The sequence below is a fragment of the Cebus imitator genome, unplaced genomic scaffold, assembly GCF_001604975.1.
Source record: "Cebus imitator isolate Cc_AM_T3 unplaced genomic scaffold, Cebus_imitator-1.0 Scaffold9, whole genome shotgun sequence".
In the NCBI taxonomy this organism is placed as follows: domain Eukaryota; kingdom Metazoa; phylum Chordata; class Mammalia; order Primates; family Cebidae; genus Cebus; species Cebus imitator.
Window position 1 is genome coordinate 4046067 of NW_016107324.1, and position 13671 is coordinate 4059737.

Consider the following 13671-nt stretch of genomic DNA (forward strand, 5'->3'; position numbering starts at 1 on the left):
AAATCAGTGTTTTGATAGTCAGAATTATTGTCTGTCACATTTAGGGGTTGGCTGTCACTAGGACAGTTGTTCAAACATGTATGCACAAGCCATGTCATACAAACTCTGTCTTAATATTTCCACAACCAGAAAGTTCTTTAACCTAAATGGACTTCCAAATGAGAAATGTAAACTACATTCCTCTCCTTTTACCCAGGAGGGACATTTCAGCACTTAAAAACTACTAAGCTGATAGTGTATGTGACATTTGAAAGAAATTCCTCTATAAATCAATGCTTGGGGGTAGAAAAGGCAAAAGGAAAATTGAGTATTTCCCTGTGAGAAAGGCAGTCTCGTGACAGGTACTGACAGTGAGCAGAGGGATGTCATTTTTTGTCTCCGGCCTGTCTTTGGGGAATCCAGATAATAACAATTTCTCAATCACTTTAGTGCCCAACAGGATACAATAAACAAATATTAAAAGCAGTAGCACCCGTCCCAAGCCAGTTAATTGTAGACATGTTTTTCAGTCCTAAAGATGATTTGAAGTCAACCCTTACCTGAATTCTAACAACTACAAGTACATAATACAGTACATGCTATCTTTTTCTCTTCTATTTTCAATGCTTAAGACAGTAAAGATTTTTCATTCTATTTTATTTTGTTATTTTATTTATATTTTATTTTTAATGCACTGAATACATAGTTATAATCCTGGCAATTCTGTGGCCTTCCTTCTTTTCAAGAACATTTTTGAATTTTTGCCAACCATCAAAAAATACACACTGGGATTAGTTTACTGGCAGGCAGAGACATAAAACTAAAAGGATAATGAGAGGAAAATAGGGGGCCGGGAATAGCACAGTTATGATAGGAAGTAATGATCACCATGCAACACTTTAGCCTTTAAATATTACAACAATAACGATAGCTTGTGTGTGAGTGGCTTCATATGTCTACTCCCCCTATAAGTGCTTTTATGTTCTTTGTTTTTACCATGTCCTAGTAAGGGAAATGGGACAAGTACATTCTAATGTTGTAGGAAATTATAGAGTAAATTAGATGTCTAAAACCAGAGCCAATATCTTGACTCTCAGGACAGTGTTCTCTGAAGAGAAGAATCCTATGATTCATTATATTATGGCTACTTACCATCAAGAGAGATACAGTACCTATAACCCCTCCAGCACGGTGCTGACTGTCCTGAATGGCTGCTAACCTTTCTCTTATGGTCACTGTGTCCTGATGGGCATCATCACATCTATACCTCAGGCTAGATCAGGCTCCCATGAATATGGCATGATGGATTTAATCTCTTGGGGTATTCATACTTTGTGTTATAAATAAACACAGTTTTTAATGCAGAATTGCATCAAATCAGTTTCGGGTAAAAATGTAAAACCTAGCAATTTTAAAATTAATTTTATGGTGAAGTCCATTGTCAAAAGCCAGGACTCACTTACTTGCTTTGTAAATGATGAATTTGCTTAAAATTATACCTGCATTTTTAGTGCTAATGTCACCTGACTATGGATAATGGACTTAGAGTTCTTTAAAGGCTACTAATAAACAAATAGAAGAGAATATTAAACATTGTCTTGGAAACTTGAGAACTTCTGATAATGCTGATAATTTGTTTAGAAATATTTTAGTTACTTTTTATTTTTAAATACTTATTTGGCCGGGCATGGTGGCTCAGGCCTGTAATCCCAGCACTTTGGGAGGCTGAGGTGAGTGGATCACCTGAGGTTGGGAGTTTGAGACCAGCCTGACCAACATGGAGCAATCCCATCTCTACTAAAAATACAAAATTAGCTGGGCATGGTGGCGCATGCCTGTAATCCCAGCTACTCAGGAGGCTGAGGCAGGAGAATTACTTGAACCCAGGAGGTGGAGGTTGTGGTGAGCCAAGGTTGCGCCACTGCACTCTAGCCTGGGCAACAAGAGTGAAGCTCTGTCTCAAAAAAAAAAATTAAAATTAATGAATAAATAATATCCTCTCTCTAAAAACCCCATAGCTGAATTATCTTCTTTTTTAAAAATAAGGGTATCAAAAATCCATGAGGTTCACTTTAGTATCTGCCAAAAAAGGACTCCTTCAAAATGTGCCTCTTTTCATTCTGATGGCCACAATCCAAAGCAGTTTTCAAATATATTTGTTCCGTACACATCTCAACTTCCCCTACACACCAGATTATGACACAAAGTTCTCAAATAATTTGAGAGTAAAATCATAAAACAAATATGAATTTCCACTGTAATCCAATATTTTTGGTACATTTTCATGTAATCTACAAGAGAGAGAAAGACCTCATCTTTAAATATGTACATCTTTAAATATGTACCAGTGGTTTAACTAAAAGACAAACCTTTTCTTTTGCAAATTCTCTAAACTGCAGATACCAAGGTAAAAAGCCCATAGTATTTCAATTCTCCTATTATAAATATTCCTGCAGCAAAAATATCCTCAAAAAAAGTCTCAGCCAATGGCTTATTTGTTTTAAGCCCTATTAATGCAATAACGACAGAATCTTAATAACAGGATTTGACCCCACACCTAATTATTCCGGGAATGGCTTCTTAGAAAGTCTAATCTTCATTTATAATTATGATGTGCTCTTGTGAAATCTAAGCAGATAAATGCAGTGAAATTAGGACACCATTGAGAAAAGAAACCTAAAATTGAATATTTGCCATTGGAACTAAGGACTCAAGATCAACATAGATCAAATGCTTCCTCTGTAAGCAGAATTAATCAGCCCTACAAATTCTCTACCATGATACAAGGCAGTATTTCTTCTTGGGAAGTGACTTCCTGAAACCTTCTACTGAGGAATATATTCCATGTTAATTTCAGTATGCCATTTAAAATTATCCTACAAAAAAGGCACCAATTTAAAACATCTGGCCTGATACTAGATTGAACAGCTATATTCTGCTTCTTTGAATTCATGATGTTGTAAGAATCCAGACACTTTTTCTATTCTAAACTGTGGCATGGTGATCTGAAACAAATGTTGTTGGCCCAGTGTGGGCCATTTCAGCAGTGGATGGAATGATTCTGTTCTTCTTGACCTATCTTTAAGGTGTTTGGGGGAATAGTTTCATGTGAGCAGGGCCCCTTAGGCCATTCCTGAGAGCATCATGGCAAAGTAATGTCTCATACCAACTAGTGCTTTTGGGCATAGAATAAGACCATTGTTGTGTGACCTGATTTCGTTTCAGTGACTGTCTCTGTAAAGAATGACATCATCCCATTCTTTTTCCTTAATCTCCATTTATGAATGTTCCCCAATCCCCATCATAATTAAACTCCTTTCTTTTAACTTCCTGTGTGAATGTATCATTATGGCAAGAGCAAAGGATTTTCCTTGGGTCGGTTGACATCTCTGGAGTATGCTTCCTCGCTATACAGACAAAGCACAATTTTATTGGCAGCCAGATCATACTGACAGAGCCATCTGCTGGGGCAGGTCTCAGATGGGAAGAGACAGGAGTTTGCAAAAGATGGCACAGCCTGATGGGCACAATGTTTCTCATCCAATTGGAGTTTGGCATTTTCTGTAAGCATAGCTCATTGGCTTTGAAGACTGTGGTCTAAGCAGGTCCATTTAGCTATGTACATACAGGAGTGCAAATTTGTGTGCTTGTACATACTAACACTTGTTTATCACCTAGATTTGTATTGAAGACTCACACATGAAAGTGATTAGTCTCAAAGGGATAAAAGGATGGTGCAGGAGAAGACAGAATTTAAAAGCCAACATTAAAATGCAACTAAACAGAATGGCTATATGAAGGAAGGCATTGAGAGAGAGAGAGAGAGAGAGAGAGAGTGTGTGTGTGTGTGTGTGTGTGTGTGTGTGTGTGTATGTGTGTGTTTTAGTGTTCTCTCTCTTATAGGGAAAAAGCATGAGCAACTTCTATGTCCACATCCATGTAATGAACCACAATGCCCAAATTTAAAAGAACTACAAAGACAATGCAGAAACTGTATGAACCATTTTGATACAAAGGTAGGTGAAAATAAAAACAATAAAAATTTTACATTCTCCATGCTTCCAATTTTGTAAAATATTAGATAGTACCTTGTGAAATCACTGCTTTTGTAGGTCAACAATAATTTAATAGAAGCAAATTTCTATGATTCCACTTAGTATATATTTCTACAGAAAAGACCCATTGGTTTGGGTTAAGTTTGTGATTTTTATAAAAACTCTTGAGCAACTGTTATATGGTTTTTACAAAAATACTTAATTTTAAATGAGTTGATGTTCTGTGCAGTGAGTTATCCTCTTTAATGTGAAATGTTTCAAAATAGGTAAGGGTGATCACAAAGGAAAAGAGTCTGCTTTATAGCACCCCAAAATTTAGGTCTCTATATTCTGCAGCAAGACAAATTATCCTTGTCTTGGTATCCAATATACACTTAAAGCAAGACAGGGATAATTTTTAGGGTCTACATCTAATATTGATTTCTTGAAAACATGTACTTTACTGTTATGGTCTATGGGCAATTTTAAAAACCACCTCAATTTAAATTAATATACTAAATTTAGCTTAATAATTAAAATAATATAAAAAATAAAGTGTTACAAACCACAGTGCTTCCATTATTCATGTAAAAGAAAAAGAAAAAAAAGGAACAAAATAAAAAAATAAAGTGCTAGGCATAGCTAAAGCATCCTTATTATAAAATTTTCCATTTAAAATAGGCATTAACAAGGCTAGGAAAAGTCTTCATTTTCTTACAAACAGCATTGTTGCTGTTCTAAATTATCCCATCTATGTGTACCAAACCTTGTCCAACAGTGCAATATTAGAGTCCAGAAGGTACGATAATGGCCATTCATATTTTGGCAGGTGTATTTTAAGCTGAAAACCAGGCTTCACACACATACACAAAAGCAATCTGTTCCCCAGGTGTGAACGTTTTTGATGAGAACCCTCAAAATCTCCCCCAAGCTGTGAAATTTAATTGTCCTTTTGGTGTCTTCTCATATGTGAATACAACTTATCTCTCCTCGGAACTAGAGACAATCTGGCAATCTGAAAGACAGGAAATGCTTGGGCAGCTTCTAATACTTGCTTATAATATCTCCTTGTACTTTCTCTTGTGTTACGTATTTTAGAGGTGATGCCAAGTTCAATGAGCTACAGATAAGCAGTTCTGCATATTAAAAGAACTTTATACCCAAATGACATGAGCAGAGAGGCAATCAAAAATGCACAGGGCAGCATTTGAAACTCTAAGGTCCAATAAAATGGTCCTTGTTTTATAAATGTGACTGTCCAAGCATATACATGAAAAGATCCATTTCTTTCCATAAAATTGACTAGAAGGAGGATTGTGGATAGATGAATACAGAGGTAGTGGTGGGAAGTGAATCAGCTACTTATCTAATCCCGCTTAAATACTGGAATTGGATGAGAAGGGGCAGAGATCTCTGAATTCAAACATTAAATTTGAATTTTCTAGCCCAAATGTGAAAAAAGTAGAATGAAGCTAGGTCTGATATAGCATCCACAGATTTTCAAGAAAAGTTTCTATATGTTAAATTTGAGCAAGTGAATCTAATTGACCCAATATTAGACACTTATTTCTTTTTATTTATTTATTTTTGAGACAGGGTCTCTCTGTTGCCCAAGCTGGAGTGCAATGGCACAATCTCAGCTCACTGCAACCTCTGCCTGCCGGGTTCAAGCAATTCTCCTGCCTCAGCCTCTTGAGAAACTGAGATTACAGGCACCCACCACCATGTCCGGCTAATTTTTCGTATTTTTAGTAGAGATGGGGTTTCGCCATGTTGGCCAGGCTGGTCTCGAACTCCTGAACTCAGGTGGTCCACCTGCCTTGGCCTCTCAAAGTGCTGGGATTACAGGCATTAGCCACCGCGTCCAGCCTAGACACTTACTTCTATTTTCCCATAATAAAGATTTGCTGAGAAGGGAAAAGGACAATACTGACAGCGGTGAAATCACACATTAGGGGGAGAAAAGTGCAACATGAAAGATTACCAGCTGGATAATAAACAATACGGCATTGTAGAAAAGTAGCCTCTTCATAGCACAAAAGAAACTAAAAAAGATACTTTGAGAAATCAGGTTCTCAGTGATCTCTTGGGAATATGAAGGCTGCCCTTGCAGTATAGGGGTTTTCCAGTCTCTTCTATGGTTAATTTTGAATGGTATGGTACTAAAGGCCAACTCGTTTTCCCCTACATAAATATTGATGCATCAGGCTAGAGTTTCACAAAGAAAATGTTCACAAACTTTATCTTCTTGATAAACTTCGTTATAAAAAAAAATAAAGAACTTCTAGTTCTTTAAAGAAATTCTAGTTCTGTTTATTGAACTTACTACTAAACATATCTTTTGAAGTTTGTTTTAGAATATTTCCCTCTCATGTTAGAGCTTTGAAGTAAGAAGACCTAACTTTCAACTTATCTTCTATTACTGTGGATTCGGCTCATTTATGACAAGCACTGACACAGTGTTGTAATCAGCCATTGGGGCTAATACCCCACACCATCTTAAGACAACAGTCTAAGAATTCTAGAAAAACTGCTGATGCTTATAACTTTATGTCAAAGAACTAACCTGTCTCCCATACACTTTGAACCATTCCCTTTCTTCACATATAATTTGTAGAATGAAGACAAAAATGTTTAATTCCATAAGTATTAGAAAGAGAAGCTGGATAAAACAACTCTCAAAAGGCAAACCTGAAATTCAGGCCAGACTTGAAGACTTTGTTTTGTGGGTGAGATTCATGAACATTTTGGTGATTATAGGACTTATTCCAAGCCAACTCGGGCAAACAGAAAGCTTAGACTAAAAATCAAGCATGCTGGGCATGGTGGCTCATGCCTGTAATCCCAGCACTCTGGGAGGCAGAGGTGGGTGGATCACTCGAAGTCAGGAGTTCGAGACCAGCCTGGCCCACATGGTGAAAACCATCTCTACTAAAATACAAAAATTAGCCAGGCATAGTGGTGCAGGCCCCTGTAATCCCAACTACTTGGGAGGCTGAGGGAGGAGAATCACTTGAACCGGGAGGTGAAGGTTGCAGTGAGATGAAATCATGCCACTGCACTGCAGCTTGGGTGACAGAGCGAGACTGCCTCTAATCATCATCATCATCATCAAACAAATAGCAATGTTTCTGAAGAGTGACAAATGAAATCAAGAGGAACTGAACAGTTTTCCATTAGTGTGGTTAGGGGTGAAAGGGAGCAACTCTCAAAGTTGGCATCTAAAAAAGCCTCATGGGGTTGTACCCTCATATGAACCCAACCCCTAGAAATGTTTTTACAACCAATATTGAATTGCTGAGATGGGTTGCCACAACTCTTCCTGGCTCCATGAAAGCTCTTGGCACTAATGTTTATCTGGCCAACAAAAGAAACTGTGAAGAAGAGCTACGAATAAATCAGGTATCTGCACAGCTTTCCCTCCTGGCACTGTGGAAGACATTGTGGATAACTGTGCATGGTGGGCCTGCCACACTGCCCCCTAATTCCCCTGAGCTTCCTTCCTGAGCAGCTCATAATATGTCAATAGTCATATGATTCTTTAGATTCTCATTTTCAGATGGTTCTTCTGACATTTCTTAGGACTGATTTCATGACATGGATCTGTCACATGGAAAGCTCCTTTTAGCTCTCTCAGCCAATAAGAATGAGAATGTGATGGGAAGGTGGAGGACCATTGACTTTTCAGTTTCTGCTAGTTCTTAACAATTCCCCATCCATGAAATGTTCCCCTCTTCAAGTGACATAGAGTGTCCAGGTGGCCCTTGGTTTAATCTCGAGATAAAAATTTGATGAGTACCTTTGAAGATTTTCTGCAGTTATTCTGCCTTGAAGAACCTGCATATCATTTGCCAAGTTTACCTTCTTTATATGATGGTGGGTGGCCGTCAGCACCTATGATGGAGAAGAGCAAAAGTGCCATCGGTTATGTTTTATCAGCAATTCCTCTCATCTTTCAGATGTTGCCGTTTCATGGCCTCAAAGGGGGTGATCATTAGGAATAATATTCTCTAAATTTCATCCAGACCGATTTTCTTACAATCACTGGCGAGAGTCTTTGAAGCACTGTGGGCTATTCTGTCCTTTTGTAGAAGTTTCTATTTTGACCCCTTCTCCAACAAGGGAAAAACTTTCCATTAGATTCATTTCATATCATTCTTTGACTGGGTTTCACAGAACCATTAAAGAAGAGTTTCTTTTTAAAAGTTTACAAAGTGTTCCAGGTTTAAAGGTTGAGTGCTGTCTAATTTCAGGTTGGGAGACCTATTTTAAAGGAAAACACACCGAATCATAGAATCTTTTAAAGTTGCTACAAGCTATTATTTGATGAGTAGCAAAGCAAGCATTTACAAGTGGTTAAATTTGTTTATATTCTACATTTTTGACAGCTGAAAAATGTAAGTGATTAAAATAAATCTGGACACTTTGAACAAGAGTAAACACCCATTTTAATGTTTTAAGTATTGGAGAACCACTCTTGCTGCCATGAACATTCTAACATATACACATTGTATGTATGATATAAAAGAGAACATAAGATAGAATAGAGAAACGAGACATCTTATTTAACAACTCAAAATTTCCTTTACATTTAAAAAATATTTCTCATGCCCTTGTAACTAATAGTGTTTAATAACGCATTTCGTTTAGAGTCTTCGTACTTTTCCACTGGAGAATAGAGTTGTACCTTGGTATACATATAGGGGGATCTCAGGGCTAATGGGGGCAGATTTTTTTCACTCGATGGGCCTGGAACCTCTTTTTATTCTGAGCTGGCACTGGCAAGTCAGGTTAAGCCTCAGGTCCTTTGCTTTGCTCTGCATGCACCATTCCTATCACAAGATTGCAGCAGCAGTGCCTCCTTGGAGCTGGTCTGGTGCTGCAGTATTCACTTTCCTCCCACACCACACTCATCACCTCTCTTTCCACTCCAAACGGCAGTGAAACTTCGCCTCCACTAGTTTTATGCCACCCTCTGTAATGTGGCCCACCCACCTATTAGGCCTCTAGATCACTCCCTTCACTGTGCTTCCCCTCCTGGGAGTTGAGGAGTTCTAGGAGAACTTTTCCATCCTGTCTCCATGGCGCTGATATCACAAATTATTGTAAGCATCATGCAGATGCCCACTTGTAAAATATGTTCTGAGAGGACATATACATGTTTATGCTTATAATTGTATGTGCACCTCATGACCTTCTATAGTCACAGTTTACATCTGTGACGTCAAAAGTATCTGGCTGTGGTTTGGCTGGCGCAGTCTGATGTCAAAAGAACACCTTTTCTGAGACTGTTCTGAATATGCTACCAGGTAGCTGCATCTGGAATGAGATGCCTGAATACCAGGCTATGGCATTCACTGGCTATGTGGCTCTGAACACATTACTTAATTTCCCTATGCCTCAGTATTCTCCTCTAATGGGAATTTAAAATGATATCTACCCCATAGGGTTGATGTGAGGATTACATGAAAACATCCATGTAAAACACTTAGAAGACTGCCTAGCACAAAATAAAGGTTCAGTAAACATCGGCAATCATTATTACTCGGATTGATTTTTTTTTTTTAGACCAGTAATAAAGATACAATTTTCCTTGCATATTTGCAATCAAAAGACATTTTCATGGAATGACACCAGAGTTTTCTTAAATTTTATAAATGTAGACTTTGATTTCTCATCATTAAAATGATAATGTGTAGGCCAGGTGTGGTGTATCATGCCTGTAGTCCCAGCACTTTGGAGGCTGAGGTGGGCAGATTGCTTAAGATCAGGAGTTTGAGATCATTCTGGGCAGCATGGTAAAACTCCGTCTCTACTAAAAATACAAAAATTAGCCGGGCACGGTTGCACATGGCCGTCATCCCAGCTACTAGGGAGGCTGAGGTGGGAGTATGACTTGAGCTCAGGAAGTCGAGGCTGCAGTGAGCCAAGATTGTACCACTGCACTCCAGCCTGGGCGACAAAGTGAGATCCTGTCTCAATAAATGAATGAATGAATGAATAAACAAATAAATAAATAAAGTAAGTCTGTACTGGAGCTCCATGGTCCATTGTGCAGGTTGAGAAATGCTTCCTGAGCCTGGCTTCTTAGGGGTCCCACTCATAATCTGTCCTCTCTCTGCTTTCATTTCTCTGTTCTTTATCTGGAAAAGTCCACTTTTCTCTCCTCCACATATTAAAACTCTACGTTTCCCTCTGGGATCGGCTAAAATCTCATTTTCTGACAACCTCGATTTTCATGAGTCCCTAGGGGTCACTAGAACTCATAACACTTAAAACCTGGGCCACATAATGTGGCACTTAGTTACACAGTCTCAACTACTGTCTCTGTGGCCCACATGCATGATGGTCTCATCTGTCCAGTCGGGTTTCCGGATCCCTCAGAGTGAGGGTTGTGTCTTGGGCTTTGTCTCCATCTTACCAAAGCTCAGTGCAGCCCCAGTAACTGTCGGAAGATGACTTAGCCTCACTGTAAAGGACAGTCAGGATCTGAGTCACCGATGGAGCTTTGGTTTGTTTTAGATTTTATTCAAGTTTTGGTTAAAAACAGAGACTCCAAGACTCTGAATGTTTTCAAGTAATAGCAAATTGTCAGCCCACAGTGCTGAAGCCGGGCCACACAAACTTGAAAGGTCCAGGAAACCAGTGGCCTAGCTGTGGGTCATTTTGTCCCCTTGCTTTTGCTTAAGTCAGACTTCGGATGTTTTCTGTAAGTAATGACTCAGCACAACTCAGATGTGTGTGTGTGTGTGTGTGTGTGTGTGTGTGTGTGTGTGTGTGTGTGTGTAGAGAGCGAGAGAGAGAGAGAGAGAGAGAGAGAACATGAGTCTCAGTTTTTCTGTTCCTAAAATGAAAGGATAAGGTAAAAGTGGAAGACCTCCAACTTCCCTTCTTGCTCTAAAATTCTATAAAGTGTTGGCACATATGGCCATTAATTTGACATTACCATCTACAAATAAGTGTGGGTGTATGCCAGAATTTCACCTGTTGAGAATATGTTGGGAAGTTGAGATTGCTTGTTTAACAGCTGTACTTTAAGAGTTTGGTTTGGCTTCGCTCTCTGTGTCAGTGTGTTACTGCAGTTAGCACTTAGGAATCCATGCTATAAAGCAACTAGATGATTGAACTTAACTCTCTTGGTTGCCTCAGTTGTTCAGAAACAGAGCTGCATTTCCTGGCTCTGAAACCTTGTAAACTCATCAAATTTTGCTGCAGAGAAATGTCATTAAAATAACAGTCCTTAGTGGAAAACACTAGCACCATTCATCACTAGCAAAATGCTGAAACAGTAACTGATATTTTTAAACTGTGAATTGGAGGCATTTTTATATACTTTACACATACACATATTTAGGCAGATGTGTAAAGTAAACGTTCATTTTTCCTACACAGTTGCCCTTTAATTGTCTCCTAAAAGTGGCTTTAGTCTTGTTGCGTAAGAGCATTCTCTCCTTGCTCCCATCACCATGGAAAGTAATAACTGGTTCCAAATTGCTTTTCCTAAAGGGTTGTTGTAAGGTCCAAAGGGTGCTCATTAGACAACTTGTGCTGAACCACACGAATCTTGCCATCGTGGATGGTGCACGCATGTGTATTACTTCATACACAATGACATGGGGCCAGAAAACATGTGAACAGAGAGCCAAACCCAAGAGAAAGTTGGGGAGCTTCCAGCTTTCCATGGAGCACAGAAAGAAGCAAAATCCAGGAACACTTTGGACTCAGGTGTCTGGGGAACTGCACAGCTGTGACCTATCCACTCTTCAAACGCTGCAGAGGCAAGCACAGTGACTCAGGCAGCACCCAGTTAGGAGTAAATCATTATGTGAGCAAACCTAAAAAGACTGTGAGGGTGTGGCGCTTGCTTATGAATCCAAGTTCAGCAGGCCTGAGTAACCTAAATGTGGAATGACCAGCACCAAATAAGGAAGCTCAGTATAGCCTTCATACTTCAATTGTGCTAATGGGAATTTCCCCAAATATATCTTGCTCCTTCCTTAAATAACAAACTTTCCCATGGTGCAAACTCATCTTATTCAAAAGCATATATTTGGTGATTATTTTGCATAGCTGAGATATTAATACTTCCTTTTTGGGAAGCTTCATTTTTATGGCAAAAGCATTTTAGCAAAAATAGAAATGTTTTTCATCATTTCAAAAGTCAAAGATGATTTCCAACATTGGGTGAATTTTGAAGTGAGCCATCAGAAGCAGGAAGAAATTTAGATTGTTATCAAATGCTATCTTTCTAATAAGTAGTAAGGCTCTTTATATTTAGAGGTGGAAATGGCTTCTTAAATCTGTTTTTAAATGTGTGGATACAGTTCACCTACCAGAAAGAAATATTATACCACTTTGCAACACTAGCCATAAAGTCTGGGGCTAAGCCCCTTTTATAATAAATGGCATTCTCTCCGAAGTGCTCAGGTAGGGCAAGAGCTCTGAAATGCAGGAAATCCGATAGAGGCTTTGCCTAGAAGATTAAGTGCTGAGCACAGAAAGGTTGAAAGGGTATAAGAAAACCAGGGTTATCAAGTAATCAGACCTCAAGATTTAAAAAAGTCATAGCTTCCTGCCTGCTAATCAGATTGATTTCTATTCATTCAAAATGTTAAATTCTTCCAGTTGTCATCTTTAAAAAATTTGCAAATGTTACCCACCTCTCCATTCCAATTATGCTCTGTTCAAGAGTATAGGAAGAACTTACTGGTCATGCTGAAGTAGGATGAAATTATTGTAGACTAAATAATGACCAGGTAAGAAATTACCTCCTTTGCGTTAGTCTCTGAGTGAGTTCCTTGTTCAAGAGAAGTGAAAAATCCATGTTAAGGAAAGGGCTTATTTTTGATGAGTATTACTACTTTACGCACATGTGCTTTTTACGAATAAGTATTCTACTAGCTCATAGATCTTTAGTCTCTGCTCATTTCTGAACTTTCTGAAGAAGTAAAAATTCTCTCTTTGAGGGTACACACAGCTATTGGCAAGACTGCCCTAGACACTGCCCTAGATGAGCTTCCTATTGAAAGTTACTGAGAAAAAAATCCATTTGGCAGCAGGGACACAAGATTAAAGCTTTGATTTTGATGAGTCTAGAAGTGACCATTTCTTGAGGGACATTAGAACATAGTAGGGAGAGCTCGGTTTTTATGTATCTCCTTAAAATTTCCAGAACAAAACTCTAGCATTTTTTTTTTTTTTTTAGTTTTGAAAGATTATTATTGTGTTTTTTAAAATTATACTTTAAGTTCTGGAGTACGTGTGCAGAACGCGCAGGATTGTTACATAGTTATGCACATGCCACGGTGGTTTGCTGCCTCCATTCCCCTGTCACCTACATTAGGTATTTCTCCTAATGTTAGTTCACCCCAATCTCCCCACCCCCTACTATTCCTCTCCTAGCCCCCACACCCCAAAAGGCCCCAGTATGTGATGTTTTCCTCCCTGTGTCCATGTGTTTTCATTGTTCAACACCCACTTATGAGTGAGAACATGCAGTGTTTGATTTTCTGTTCTTCTGTCAGTTTGCTGAGAATGATGGTTTCCAAATTCATCCATGTCGCTGCAAAGGACATGAACTCATCCATTTTTACGGCTGCATAGTATTCCATGGTGTATATGTGCCACATTTTCTTTATCTAATCTATCATGGATGGGC

General features: G+C 38.7%; 1 protein-coding gene across 4 annotated transcripts in view; it reads right to left on the reverse strand.

Moving 5' to 3' along the window:
* SULF1 (sulfatase 1) overlaps positions 1-13671 on the reverse strand; it is a 197138-nt gene that overhangs the window by 152899 nt on the left and 30568 nt on the right. For all 4 annotated transcript variants that reach the window (XM_017544777.1, XM_017544769.2, XM_017544802.1 and 1 more), the window contains exon 2: positions 7813-7907. The gene's annotated coding sequence lies outside the window, so the exon portion shown is untranslated. The remainder of the gene's footprint in view (positions 1-7812; positions 7908-13671) is intronic.